The sequence below is a fragment of the Tamandua tetradactyla genome, chromosome 3, assembly GCF_023851605.1.
Source record: "Tamandua tetradactyla isolate mTamTet1 chromosome 3, mTamTet1.pri, whole genome shotgun sequence".
NCBI lineage: Eukaryota > Metazoa > Chordata > Mammalia > Pilosa > Myrmecophagidae > Tamandua > Tamandua tetradactyla.
The window spans coordinates 96,405,945-96,421,844 of NC_135329.1; the positions used below are offsets into that span (position 1 = coordinate 96,405,945).

A 15,900-nucleotide genomic window follows, 5' to 3' on the forward strand; every position below is an offset into this window, starting at 1 on the left:
AATAATGCTGCTATGAACATCAGTGTGCAAATGTCTGTGTTGTTGCTTTCAGCTCTTCTGGGTATATACCCAGTATTGCTGTATTGGACAACACAATATTTGGTTTCCTAAGGAACTGCCAAACAGTCTTCCATAGTGGCTGCACCATTATACATTCCCACCAGCAGTGCATAAGTGGCCCAGTTTCTCCACATTCTCTCCAACATTTATAGTGTCCTGTTTGTTTAATAGCCATTCTTATAAGTGTGAGGTGGTATCTCATTGTAATCTTGATCTGCATTTCCCGTATAGCCAGTGAAAATCCGCATCTCTTCATGTGCTTTTGAGCCCATCTGTATTAGCTCTTCAGAAAAATGCCTATTCATTTCTTCAGCCCATTTTATAATTGGGTTGTTTGTTCTTTTGTTGTTGAGTTCTAAGATTTCTTTGTATATACAGGAAATCAACCCTTGTCTGTTATGTGATTTCCAAATATTTTCTCCCATTGAGTTGGCTGCCTGTTCAGCTTTTTGACGAAGTCTTTAGAGTGCAGAAGCATTTGATTTTGAGGAGTTGCCATTTATCTAGTTTTTCTTTTACTGCTTGTGCTTTGAGTGTAAAGTTTAGGAAACTACCTCCTGTTACTGCATCTTGAAGATGTTTTCCTACATTTTCTTCTAGAAGCTTTATGGTGCTGGTTCTTATATTTAGGTGTTTGATCCACTTTGAGTTAATTTTTGTGTAGGGTGTAAGATAGGTGTCCTTTTTCATTCTCTTGGTTATTGATATCCAGTTCTTCCATGCCCAATTATTGAAAAGACTATTTTGTCCCAGTTCACAGAATTTGGGGGCCTTGTCAAAAATCAGTTGACCATAGATTTACTGATCTATTTCTGTACTCTCAATTTGATTCCATCGGTCAATGCTTCAATCTTTGTGCCACTACCATGCTGTTTTGACCACTATGACTTGATAATAGGTTTTAAAGTCAGGGAGTGTTAATCCTCCTACTTCATTCTTCTTTTTTAGGATACTTTTAGCTGTTCAGGGTCTCTTTCCCTTCCAGATGAATTTGGTAGTTAGCTTTTCCAAATCTTTAAAGTAGGTTGTTGAAATTTTGATTGATGCTGTGTTGAATCTGTAGATCAATTTGGGGAGAACTGACATCTTAAGTATCTTTAGCCTTCCTGTCCATAAGCTGGAAATGTCTTTCCACCTATTTAGATCTCCTTTGATTTCTTTTGGCAATGTTATGTAGTTTTCTGTGTGTGCGTCTTTTACATCCCTAGTTAAGTTCATTCCTAAGTACTTGATTCTTTTAGTTGCTATTTTGAATGGAATCTTTTCCTTAACTGGCTCCTCAGCTAGGTCATTGCTTGTGTATAGAAATATTACTGATTTTTGCACATTAATTTTGTATCCCACCACCTTGCTGAATTTATTAGCTTGAGAAACTTTGCTGTAGATTTCTCAGTATATTCCAGATATGGTATCATATCATCTGCACATACTGAGAGTTTTACTTCTTCCTTTCCAATTTGGGTGCCTTCTATTTCTTTGTCCTGCCTGATTGCTCTAGCTAGAATTTCTTGCACAATGTTTTATAATAGTGGTGACAATTGGCATCCTTGGCTTGTACCTGATCTTAGGGGGAAGGCTTTCAGTCTCTCTCCATTGAGTATGGTGCTGGCTATCAGTTTTTCATATATGCCTTTTATCATATTGAGGTAGTTACCATTAATTCCTATTTTTTTGGAGTGTTTTTATCACAAAAGGTTGTTGAATTTTGTCGGATACTTTTTCAGCATCAATCAAAATGATCATGTAATTTTTCCCTTTCAGTTTGTTAATGTACTGTATTACATTAATTGATTTTCTTGAATTGCACCATCCTTGCATTTCTGGTATTAACCCCAGTTGGTCATGGTGTATAATTCTTTTAATGTGTTGTTGGATTCGATTTGCTAGTATTTTGTTGAGAATGTTTGCATCTATGTGCATTAGGGAGATTGGCCTGTAGTTTTTCTTTCTTACAGCAGCTTTACCTGGTTTGGGTATTAAAATGATACTAGCTTCATAAAATAAATTGGGTAGAACTCCTTTCTCCTTGAGTTTTTTGGAAAAGTTTGAACAGAATTGGTGACAGTTCTTTTTGGAATGTTTGATAAAATTCCCCTGTGAAGCCATCTGGCCCCGGGCTTTTCTTTGTAGGAAGATTTTTGAGGACTGATTGAATCTCTTTACTTGGAATAGATTTGTTGAAATGTTCTATTTCTTTCTGAATCGGTGTTGCTTGTTTGCGTGTTTCCAGGAATTTGTTCATTTCATCTACGTTGTCTAGTTTGCTGATACATTGTTGTTCATAGTACCTTCTTAGGATTTCTGTTATTTCTTCAGGGTCTAAGGTAACGTATCCCTTCTCATTTCTGATTTTGTTTATTTGCATCCTCTCTCTTTCTTTGTCAGTCTTGCTAGTGGCCTATCAATTCTATACTTTCTAGATTAGTAAAATAAATGATTCTTACTGTTTTATGCTACTACTTTTATGTAGCTTTTACACAGAAGTAAATAACCAAAATAGTATTTCACATTCAGCACATCCTTTGCACCCAAATCTTTTATTATTTATTTGACTAATTTCATCATCACATACTAGTAACAGTAGTGATCCTTTTTAATTTCAGTTAAAATTTTTTGTCCATTTTTTAATTGGGCTATTTTCTTATTGTGCTTTTAGAATTCCTTCTGTATTTTTTATGCTTTTTTATTAATTTAAAAAAAATTACAAGAAAGAAACAAACATTCTTAACATTCTCCTTCCATTCTACATATATAATTAGTAATTCACAATATCATCACATAGTTGCATATTCATCATCATGATCATTTCTTAGAACATTTGCATCAATTCAGAAAAATAAACAAAAAGACAACAGGAAAATAAAACAAACAAACAAAAATTTTACATACCATATCCCTTAACCCTCCATTTCATTGATCACTAGCATTTCAAACTAAATTTAACATTTGTTCCCCCTATTATTTATTTTTATTCCATGTGTTGTACTCATCTGTTGACAAGGTAGATAAAAGGAGCATCAGACACAAGGTTTTCACAATCACACAGTCACATTGTGAAAGCTGTATCATTATACAATCATCATCTAGAAACATGGCTACTGGAACACAACTCTACATTTTCAGGCAGTTCCCTCCAGCCTCTCCTTTACATCTTGGATAACAAGGTGATATCTACTTAATGTGTAAGAATAACCTCCAAGATAACCTCTTGACTCTGTTTGGAATCTCTCAGCCATTGACACTTTGTCTCATTTCACTCTTTCCCCTTTTGGTCAAGAAGATTTTCTCAATCCCTTGATGCTGAGTCTCAGCTCATTCTGGGATTTCTGTCCCACGTTGCCAGGAAGGTCCATACCCCTGGGAGTCATGTCCCACGTAGACAGGGGGAGGGTGGTGAGTTTGTTTGTTGTGTTGGTTGGAGAGAGAGGCCATTTCTGAGCAACAAAAGAGGTTTTCTTGGGGGTGACTCTTAAGCCTAATTTTAAGTAGGCTTGACCTATCCTTTGTGGGGTTAAGTTTCATATGAAAAAACCCTAAGACTAGGGGCTCAGCATATAGTTTTGGTTGTCCACACTGCTTGTGAGAATATCAAGAATTCAACTTGGGGAGGTTGAATTTTCCCCATTTCTCACCATTCCCCAAAGGGGACTTTGCAAATACTTTTCCACGCACTGATCAAATCATTCTTGGATTCATCGGGGCATCACTCTGGACAAACCAACAAAATCTCATGTCCTACGCAAGGTTCCATGTACTTATGTTGTTCAACCAACTATCTACATAAGTTATATTAGGAGATGCTCTAGTCAAAATATAAATTTTTTTCCAAATAAACATTTTTTGCTTTTATCTCACACATATGTTGAAATTTTGAAATATTAATTACCATCTGTTTTCAATGCCCTGCAGTAATGACATCCCTTTGTTCATGCTCATGCAAAAACATTTTTAAAATTTGTCCATTTAGTCACTATCATTATACACTCTAGGCATTCCTAGATTGTACCATCTCAATTTTTATCGTCTATCTTTCTTTGTGATTTCGTTTATGCCCCCAGCCCTCCTCCCTCTATTATTCTCACATTCATCTTCATTCAGTGTTTTAACATACTTGTATTACAGTTAGGTAGTATTGTGCTGTCCATTTCTGAGTTTTTATCAGTCCTGTTGCACAATCTGTATCCCTTAAGCTCCAATTACCCAATATCTTACCCTATTTCTATCTCCTGATGGTCTCTGTTACCAACGAAATATTCCAAGTGTATTCACTAATGTCAGTTTATATCAGTGAGACCATACAGTATTTATACTTGTTTTTGGCCAGTCTCACTCAGCATAATGTTCTTAAGGTCCATCCATGTTGTTACATACTTGATAACTTTATTCTGTCTTACGGCTGCATAATATTCCATCGTATGTATATGTCACAGTTTGTTTAGCCACCCCTGTGTTGATGGACATTTTGACTGTTTCCATCTCTTGGTAATGTAAATAATGCTGCTATAAACATTGATGTGCAAATGTCTGTTTGTGTCCTTGCCCTCATGTCCTTTGAGTAGAGACAGTATATAGATGAGTCCTGTTTTTTAATCCCTTCTGCCAGTCTATGTCTTTTGATTGGGAAGTTTAATCCATTAACATTTAGTGTTATTACTGCACGGTAGTACTTTCTTCTACCATTTTGCCTTTTAGATTTATATCTCATATCTAATTTTCCTTCTTTTTACCTTTACTCATAGTCTTCCTTTCTAATAGCTCTTCTCCACAGCTCTCTCTTCTGTCTTTTCATATCTGTCTCTAGTGCTCCCTTTAGTATTTCTTGCAGAGCTGTCTCTTGGTCCCAGATTCTCTCAGTGATTTTTTTGTCTGAAAAAGTTTTAATTTCTCCCTCATTTTTGAAAGACATTTTGCTGGGTATAGAATTCTTGGTTGGCAGTTTTTCTCTTTTAGTAATTTAAATATATCATCCCACTGTCTTCTCACCTCTATGGTTTCTGCTGAGGAATCTATGCATAGTTTTATTGGGCTTCCCTCGTATGTGATGGATTGCTTTTCTCTTGCTGCTCTCAAGATTCTCTCTTTCTCTTTGACCTCTGACATTCTGATTAGTAAATGTCTTGGAGTACGTCTATTTGGATCTATTCTCTTTGGGGTATGCTGCACTTCTTGGATCTATAATTTTAAATCTTTCATTCAGTGATAATTTCCTGCATTAGTTTTTCTCCTCCTTTTCCCTTCTCGTCTTCTTCTGGGACACCTACAACATGTATATTCGTGCACTTCATATTGTCATTCAATTCCCTGAGTCTCTGCTCACATTTTCCCATTTTTTTCCCCTATATTTTCTTTTGCTTGTCGGATTTCAGATGTTCCGTTCTCCAGTTCACTAATCCTATGTTCTGCCTCTCAAAATCTTCCATTGTAGTTTTCCACTGTTTTTTCATCTCTTCTACTGTGCCTTTCAATCCTGTAAGTTCTGTGATTTTTTTTTTCAGACTTTCGATTTCTTCTTTTTATTCATTCCTTGCTTTCTTTATATCCTCCCTCAATTCATTGATTTGGTTTTTGATGAGGTTTTCCTTGTCTGTTCATATATTCTGAATTAAATGTTTCAGCTCCTGTTATCTCATTTGAATTGTTGGTTTGTTCCTTTGACTGGGCCATATCTTCAGTTTTCCTATTGTGATTTGTTATTTTTTGCTGGCGCTAGGCATTTAATTACCTTAATTAGTTTTTTCCGGAGATTGCTTTCAATTCTTTTATCTAGGATTTTCTTGTTGGGCAAATTTGTTGTCTGTCTGTTCTTTGACATTCAGTTCAGCTTTATCTTGACCTCTAGCTTAGGTTTTGTTTAACAAAGGATAATTTTTCAGTTCTTGTTTTCTTGTGTCTTGCCCTGCTTGTATGGTGCCTTTTCCCCCCCACCCATTAGGAGAGTCTACTTAGGTATTATAGACTCCAGCCGGATTTTCCCAGACCAAACTGGCCTCCTATCAGGGAGAAAGAGTCACCTGCATCGGTTTTCTCTGAGGCTAAGACCCAGCAGGTTGAAGTCTCTGGACTCTATTTTTCTTATCCTGCCCAGTATATGGTGCTTATGTACCTGCAGGTCCTACTAGCATAAGATGATGTGGTACGTTTAACTTTGGCCGACTCTCCCTGCTGGGGGTGTGGTGGAGACAGAGGAGAGATTGTAGGCTGGTTTTAAGGGATTCAAATTACCAAGCCCTGGTGTCTGAATTTCTTAAGGGAGGAATTCCACCTGAGTTGGCCTCACCCCTCCTCTGTGGAAAGCACAGGCTCCAGACAAGCCCTCAAACAAGCTTGTTTCTGCCTATGCCTGGGGCAGTTGCAGTCTGAGAAGTCCAGCCGCTGTATCCAGAGTCAGTCAATCCTTTGTAGAAACACAGCAACAAAAACCTCTGTTTCGTTTTTTTTTTTTTTTTTTTTCCGTCAGCCCTGCCCACTTGGCACCGGGGCAAAAATGAGCAACCTCCACTTTGGCCAGGATCACCTGAGCTGGGGCCCTATTTTTAGTAGTCAGAATTTGTTAATTAATTGCCTGATTGGCACTTCGTTGGGCTCAGCCCCTGCTGCTGGTGAAGTGTCTTTTCTTTCCTCTCTGGGAAACAGCCTATGGGGGAGAGGCGCCGGTCTCCACCCCTTGAGATATTCACGGTTTTGGGGGAGGCCCACAGCTGGTCCAGACTGGGGTACACTGTGTGTCCAAGTCACTCATGTGGCTCTAAGAGCTGTTCTGTACTGTTTCTGGTTATTTAGTAGTTATTCTGGAGGATGAAATCAATCGTGCCCTTTGCTAAGCTGCCAACTTGGCCCGAAGTCCTTCTCTATTCTTTTTTTTTTTTTTTTTTAATTTTTTTTATTAATCAAAAAAAAGAAAAGAAATTAACACAACATTTAGAAATCATTCCATTCTACACATGCACTCAGTAATTCTTAGTATCATCACATAGATGTGTGATCATCATTTCTTAGTACATATGCATCGATTTAGGAAAAGAACTAGCAAAACAGCAGAAAAAGATATAGAATGTTAATATAGAGAAGAGAATTAAAATAATAATACTAATAAAATATATATACATAAAAGGAAAAAGAAAAAAACAAAAACAAAACATACAAACAAACAGAAAACTGTATTTCAGGTGCAGCTTCATTCAGTGTTCCAACATAGTTACATTACACTTAGGTATTATTGTGCTGTCCATTTTGGAGTTTTTGTATCTAGTCCTGTTGCACAGTCTGTATCCCTTCAGCTCCAATTACCCATTATCTTACCCTGTTTCTAACTCCTGCTGGTCTCTGTTACCAATGATATATTCCAAGCTGATTCTCGAATGTCGGTTCACATCAGTGGGACCATACAGTATTTGTCCTTAAGTTTTTGGCTAGACTCACTCAGCATAATGTTCTCTAGGTCCATCCATGTTATTACATGCTTCATAAGTTTAGTCTGTCTTAAAGCTGCATAATATTCCATCGTAGGTATAGCCACAGTTTGTTTAGCCACTCGTCTGTTGATGGACATTTTGGCTGTTTCCATCTCTTTGCAATTGTAGATAATGCTGCTATAAACACTGGTGAGCAAATATCCATCTGTGTCTTTGCCCTTAAGTCCTTTGAGTAGATACCTAGCAGTGGTATTGCTGGGTCGTAATCCATTCTGCCATTCTATGTCTTTTGATTGGGAAATTCAGTCCATTAACTTTTAGTGTTATTACTGTTTGGATAATATTTTCCTCTACCATTTTGGCTTTTGTATTATATATATCATATCTGATTTTCCTTCTTTCTACACTTTACTCCATACCTCTCTCTTCTGTCTTTTCGTATCTGACTCTAGTGCTCCCTTTAGTATTTCTTGCAGAGCTGGTCTCTTGGTCACAAATTCTCTCAGTGACTTTTTGTCTATAAATGTTTTAATTTCTCCTTCATTTTTGAAGGACAGTTTTGCTGGATATAGAAGTCTTGGTTGGCAGTTTTTCTCTTTTAGTAATTTAAATATATCATCCCACTGTCTTCTAGCTTCCATGGTTTCTGCCGAGAAATCTACACATAGTCTTATTGGGTTTCCCTTGTATGTGATGGATTGTTTTTCTCTTGCTGCTTTCAAGATCCTCTCTTTCTCTTTGACCTCTGACATTCTAACTAGTAAGTGTCTTGGAGAACGCCTATTTGGGTCTATTCTCTTTGGGGTGCGCTGCACTTCTTGGATCTGTATATTTAGGTCTTTCATAAGAGTTGGGAAATTTTCAGTGATAATTTCTTCCATTAGTTTTTCTCCTCCTTTTCCCTTCTCTTCTCCTTCTGGGACACCCACAACACGTATATTTGCGTGCTTCATATTGTCATTCAGTTCCCTGATCCCCTGCTCAAGTTTTTCCATTCTTTTCCCTATAGTTTCTGTTTCTTTTTGGAATTCAGTTGTTCCATCCTCCAGTTCACTAATTGTAGCTTCTGTCTCTTTAGATCTACCATTGTAGGTATCCATTGTTTTTTCCATTTTTTCTTCTTTGTCCTTCACTCCCATAAGTTCTGTGATTTGTTTTTTCAGATTTCCTATTTCTTCTTTTTGTTCAGCCCATGTCTTCTTCATGTCCTCCCTCAATTTATTGATTTGGTTTTTGAAAAGTTTTTCCATTTCTGTTCGTATATTCAGCATTAGTTGTCTCAGCTCCTGTATCTCATTTGAACTATTGGTTTGTTCCTTTGACTGGGCCATATCTTCAATTTTCCGAGCGTCATCCATTATTTTCTGCTGGTGTCTGGGCATTTGATCAGATTTCCCTGGGTGTGGGACCCAGCTGGTTGAAAGGTTTTTCTGTGAAATCTCTGGGCTCTGTTTTTCTTTTCCTGCCCAGTAGGTGGCGCTCATGGCGCTCGTCTGTCTGCAGGTCCCACCAGTAAAAGATGCTGTGGCTCCTTTAACTTGCCAATCCGAATCTCGCAATCGGCCCAGGAAACCGCGCATGGAGGGGGGGTCGCTGGCCGCCGTGGCTTGGAGGAGTGCCGGTCCAAATTGCCCAACTAGCCCGAGACGCCAAGCGTGGCGGGAGGGCCCCGCTATCCAACGTTCCCAGTCAGACTGGGGAGCCACGTGCATGGAGGGGACCCCAGTCGCCAGCCGCCCCGGCCGGGAAAACGCGCGCCCCTCGGGTATCTCACCACAGCGGATTCTCCCTGCCCGTTCAGCCGTTCCAGAATGGGGTACGCTGTCTTTTTGGTGTCTGTCGTGGCTCCGGGAGCTGTTTCGTATTGTTTCTGTTTCTTTAGTTGCTGTTTTGGAGGAGGAACTAAGACCCGCGCATCTTACTAAGCCGCCATCTTCTCCGGAAGTCCTCCTTCTCTATTCTTGATACAAGTTTTGTCATTTATGTTACCTTATCTTTTTCTGCTGATAATATCTTTAACTGTAAAACTTTTAATTTTCATGGAGTCCAGATTACCAGTGTTTCCTTTTATGTATTGTACTTTTTTGTGTCATATGAAGAACTCATTCCTAGAATCAAGGTAGCAAATGTTTTCCTATGTTTTCTTCTGAAATTTCATATATTTAGCTATTTACATTTAGGTCTATCATAAATTTTGGGTAAATTTTTACATTTACTTGCGCATTATTTCTGTTAAAGACAATATAGTAAATATTTTAGGTTTTGAGGGCCACATGTAATCTATGTTGGATATTATTTACTGCTGTTGTTTTTTAACAACTCTTTACAGTTGTTAAAATTGTTCTTAGTTCAATGGCTCTATTAAAAAGAAGGATTGGACAGGCCACCGTGGCTCAGCAGGCAGAGTTCTTGCCTGCCATGCCAGAGACCCGGGTTCGATTGCTGGTGCCTGCTGATACAAAAAAACGAAAACAGAACACGGATTGTATTTGACCTGGAAACTGTAGTTGGGTGACCCATGGTATAAGGATTCTGGTATAAGGTATAGATTGCAGTTCTTGGTTTTGCTTATGGAAGTCAAATTGTTCCACCACCATTTATTGAATAGACTATACTTTCTTCATTGAATTGCCTTTACCTTTGACAGAAAAATCAATTGACTATATTTGTTTGTGGGGTGTGTCTGGATTTTCTGTTTTGTTTTCATTGAGCCAGGTATGCATATTTTTATAAAAATCAGTCTTGGCCTCGGTGTGTATATTGGCTACCTTCGTTGTGGGCCGGCTCCGTGACACACTCTGCTCTGAGCTGCTCACTGCATGGTAGAGCCTGGTGCCACTGCCACCGCCCTGCGATGACCAGTCATGCCCCCTGTCCTGCAGCCACTGCCACCGCCTGTTTTGCTGCCGCCTCAGCACCGTCTGTATGATTGGGCCACAATCTTCGATGAGTGAAACTATTCCTTTCTGTGGTTTATGTGGTTCCTGAAGGGCAGTGGAGATTGCTGCCTGGCGCAGCACAACCTCTGGGCAGACTAGTGAACTGTGGCAACTCATTATTGCTCCACCCAGAAACCCCCATCAGAGTGGTTAACCTGGACACGGAGGTGTTGAATTGAAATCTGCAGAACATTTTACAAGAATTCTGATCTGGATGGGGTAAACCTCAGTGCAGTACTTTATATTGCCTCAGTATTAAAGAATTGCTGCTTCTTGTTAGGAGGTTCATTTCATTTCCCATTACTCCCAACGTCATACTCAGAGCACTGAGAATTTCAAATAAAGTATATTGAAGTAAACTTCAATTTCTTTACATCATTTCTGTATTCAATTTTTACAATTCTTTCATAACCCTATTGAATGTTTTTTAACTAAATTAATAATGATTTAAATGAACCACTCAGCTCCTGTGGAAGTCACACACAAACATGGTATTTCTTATTACACACAATCCGACCAGTGCAACCTTAAGCAAATTTGTAGGGGAATTTAAGATGTATGGAGTTAGCACAATAGTGAGAGTATGTGAAGCAACTTATGATACTGCTCCTGTGCAGAAAGAAGGCATCCATTCCCTTGATTGGCCTTTTGTTGATGGTGAACCACCATCCAACCAGATTGTTGATGATTGGTTAAGTCTTGTAAAAATTAAGTTTCATGAAGAACCTGGTGGCTGCAGCTGTTCATTGTGTTGCAGGTCTTGGGAGAGCTCCAGTGCTTGTTGCCCTAGCATTGATTGAAGGTGGAGTGAAATACGAAGATGCAATATACAGTTCATAAAACTAAACAGTGTGGAGCAAGCAACTTTTGTATTTGGAGAAGTATTGTCCTAAGATGCAGCTGGACTTCAGACTCCATTGGTTACAGAAACAACTGTTGCATTCAATAAAAATAGTGTGCTTGGTGCCATTGCCTTGGAATTGGAACTTGAGAGAGGAAAGACCTAATTTGTCATACCTATTAGCCAACATGTTGCTGAATAAGTCTAAAGAAGCTTCTATAGGAGTATTGAAAAGCAGTTTTACCATTGTACAAGTTTGACAAAAGTGCAACCTCTATGTTTGGGTAACATTCAGCCTGTTTGGACACTTAGCAAAAGATTTCTTGCTGGTCAGCATTTAAAATAGGCTTATCATTTGTTAACAGTTGACCTTTCCTGAAATCATGCAGTATTGAGTTATCAGTCCTCTTTTAAATCTCTTCTCATTGCCAGAATCTTATCAATATATGAGAAATTTAGAGAGATTAGCTGCCAGAATACCCAGTACAATATTTGTATATTTTTAGTATTGTACAGAAATTAAAGTCCCGTGAACTGTCAACACTCTAGACCTTATGTGGTTTATTCCCTTAGTCATTTCAAACATAGAAAGTAGGGCCTATATGGTTATTTGCCTGTTCACTTTATGTTTACATCTGCCACATTTGTACCAGTATACATCAGGTTTGCCTAGCCATTGAATTTTGTTAGATTTTTACCAAGTCTTACAGTGGTTATTTAATGTCTGTAACTCATTTTGTGATGTTAGAGAAAACCTCCATTTTGGAAATTGACATTGTACAGAAGAACATATTTTTAATGTCTCCAGACATAAAAGCCTTACAGTTAATTTAATGTTTGCACTTTGGGGTGCAGCTTAATCTGGAGGGCCTGACAAGTTAATGGGAGGGGATATTAAATATTTTTAGTTAAGTGCTGCATTTGTGTTGTGCAGAACATGTAGAGTATGCTCTTTAGTAAATATTGTTTTAAAGGTAGAGATGCATTGTTAGGATAGTTACAATAATTCTTAATCAAAATTCCTGAAATTCTTATAAATTTTTTCCATATCTATTAGAAATTGTTTATCAACTATTACTTTTGTTCGAAGTGTAATATTTTTCCTTTTTTCCCTAACCTCTCTTGCAAAAAAGAGTAGATTTCTGCTGATTCAGTGGACATCTAATATTTTATATGCCTTTTGAGCTGTTTAACTTAATATTTGGATATTTGATAATTTGTTTTATTATGTAATTGCTAGATGATGATGTGTATTGCGTTCAACTATGTATTTATACTGTCTGGGAATGTGTGGTTATAATAAGTTCTGTGGGAGAAATAATTTATCAGTGTTCACAGGCTTGTAAAAACAAGCTTAAACATCTAAATAAATAATGAAATGCAAAAAAAATCAGTCTTGGGTACCGTAACTTTATAGTAAATCTTGAAATGAAATCAGGTAGTGTGAATCCTCTGATTCTTTTTTTCTTTTTCAAAATTGTTTTGGCTACTATAGTGCCTTTTCCTTTCTATGTATATTTCAGAATTAGCTTGTCATTATCTACACACATCCTGCTTGGAATTTGGTTTACATTGCATTGAATCTCTAGATCTATTTGGAGAGAATAGTTATATTCACAATAGTGAGTCTTCCAGTCTATATACATGGCATATCTCCAAATTTATTTATTTATTTATTTTTATTTCTTCCATTAGTGTTTGTAATTTACAGCATTCAGATAGAACTTGGGCAGATTCTGTTAGGTTTATACCTAACTTTAAATGCTGCTAATGTTTTTCAGTGCTATTTTTTAAATTGTAGTCTGTTCTTAAATTTAGATTTCTGTGTGTTCATTGCTAGTGTTCGGTTGGTTTTTCTATATTGACCTCATACTCTGCAATTTCTTAAATTCATTTATTAATTCTAGGAGCTTTTTTGTAGATTCCATCGAATTTTCCACCAGACAAACATGATGTTTAAAATACAGATAATTTTTCTTCCTTTCTAGTCTATATGCCTTTTCTTTATCTTGCCTTACTTCACTGACTGGAATAGGAGATGAATAGGAGTGATGAGAGTAGAAATTCTTGCTGTGTGTCCAGAAATCAGCTGAGCTGCTTTAGTTGAGCTGCCAGGTGTCTTAGTAGCCAATTAAATCAACAAGTAAATTGAAAGTAACAGTCAGATCTCTAATCACTGGTAGTATAAGCAAAGGGGTAAACTGGAGAAACTACCAACTGCCACACTTTTCCCTTTTTTCCTATGGAATGATGCCACTGGGCAAGGGTCAGATCCCTTTAGAGATGGGAATCATTTCATTTTTGAGGATGCCCCAAACAAAAGTCTCTTGTCATTTTATGCAACTGAGGACTCAAGGGAGGAAAAGGAGGAAGGGAAGGTAGTGAAAAACTACTGAATACTGAGTCAGAGTAGAGAAAAGTGTCTTCAAGTGGTAACCCCATCCCCACCCTTTCCCACCATAAGGAGATCTCAGCAGAAGCACCTTGGGAAGGCTTCAGGCTAAGAATTCAGATTTATGTAAAAGCATGTCAGCCACAGAGGCCTGAGTCCTTGACTACCCTTCCTTCAGGTATTGCAGTGCTGAACTCGTGTACCAAGCCTTAGGTGTGGGGGGCACCTTTCTGCTAAAGTGAGGTCTGCCAGGTAAAGACTGTGATTGCTGTGGTTGGGCCTGAAAGATCACATGTAAGTTTTTAGCCAGGTACTAGACAACTCATGCTCCCTATTTAGGGGAAAAACATTCATTCTTATATCAATGAATATGTTAGTTGTAGGTATTTTTTAGATGCCTTTTGCTAGTGTAAAGAAGTTCTGTTCCTGTTTTGCCAGAAGGTTTTATCATCATGTTGAATTGTGTCATGCCTTTTCTTCACTATTAATGTGGTTTTTCTTCTTTAGTCTTATACAATGATATGCAGTGATTGATTTTTTTATTGTTGAGCCAGATTTGATTCCTGGACTATACTGTACCCAGTCAAGATCCTTTTATAGGTTACTCCCTTCCCCCTTCCCGGGCCGGCTGGGAGAATTGGAGAGGCGGTCCCCTGAAACCAAGGCGGCTGGCGCCCACACCACGCGCAGCCCCCCGGACCAACTGAGAGAATTGGATCGGAAATCCCCAGGCCACGGAGAACGGTGACGGGTGGGGGAGGCCCCTTCCATACCCGTGACTCCCGGGGAACGTGCAATCTCTCGGGCGGGCCGCTGCTGCTGGTGCCCTCCCACCACGCTTGTCGCCCAGGGCCGACTAGGAAATTCGGGCGGGCTCTTTCCCGGGCTGCGGCGACCAGCAACCCTCCCTGCGTTCGGACCCCAGGCCGGCTCAAGCCGCTTTGGCTAGCGAACCCCCCGGACGGCGAGAGTTTTCCAAAGTTTAAGGTCCCACAGCACCTTTTACTGGTGGGACCCGCAGACAAACGTGTGCCACGAGCGCCACCTACTGGGCAGGATAAGAAAAACAGAACCCAGAGATTTCACAGAAAAATCTTCCAAACTTTTGGATCCAATACCCAGGGAAATCTGTCTAAATGCGCAGACGCCAACAGAAGATAACGGATCATGCTCAAATAATTGAAAATATGGCCCAGTCAAAGGAACAAACCAATAGTTCAAATGAGATACAGGAGCTGAGACAACTAATGCTAAATATACGAACAGAAATGGAAAACCTCTTCAAAAACGAAATCGATAAATTGAGGGAGGACATGAAGAAGACATGGGCTGAACATAAAGAAGAAATAGAAAAACTGAAAAAACAAATCACAGAACTTATGGAAGTGAAGGACAAAGTAGAAAAGATAGAAAAAACAATGGATACCTACAATGATAGATTCAAAGAGACAGAAGATAGAATTAGTGATTTGGAGGATGGAACATCTGAATTCCAAAAACAAACAGAAACTATCGGGAAAAGAATGGAAAAATTTGAACAGGGTATCAGGGAACTCAAGGACAATATGAACCGCACAAATATACGTGTTGTGGGTGTCCCAGAAGGAGAAGAGAAGGGAAAAGGAGGAGAAAAACTAATGGAAGAAATTTTCACTGAAAATTTCCCAACTCTTATGAAAGACCTAAAATTACAGATCCAAGAAGTGCAGCGCACCCCAAAGAGATTAGACCCAAATAGGCGTTCTCCAAGACACTTACTAGTTAGAATGTCAGAGGTCAAAGAGAAAGAGAGGATCTTGAAAGCAGCAAGAGAAAAACAATCCATCACATACAAGGGAAACCCAATAAGACTATGTGTAGATTTCTCAGCAGAAACCATGGAGGCTAGAAGACAGTGGGATGATATATTTAAATTACTAAAAGAGAAAAACTGCCAACCAAGACTCCTATATCCAGCAAAATTGTCCTTCAAAAATGAGGGAGAAATTAAAGATCCTTTTGTATATTTTATATATTATCCTTTTATATATATATAAATTTATATATTTATATAATATATATTTTTGATTCATTAATATATTGTTGATTTGTGTCTGTTTATGGGAGATACTGATTTGTAGTTTTCTTGTATGTGATGTTTTGTTTTGTTTAGTTTTTTCTGGTGATGGTTGGGTTTCTTTTGTTTTTGGTGTATTTTTGGTATCAGGGTAATGCTAGTCTCAAAATGAGTTGGGAAATGTTCCTATCTCTTCTGTT

The 15,900-nt window shown here is 38.4% G+C and overlaps 1 protein-coding gene and 1 pseudogene across 1 annotated transcript in view; both read left to right on the forward strand.

Annotated features, from left to right (window-relative positions):
- Nucleotides 1-15,900, forward strand: part of PTPN4 (protein tyrosine phosphatase non-receptor type 4) — a 363,873-nt gene that overhangs the window by 137,424 nt on the left and 210,549 nt on the right.
- LOC143677541 (protein tyrosine phosphatase type IVA 1 pseudogene) lies at nt 9,172-15,341 on the forward strand (annotated as a pseudogene).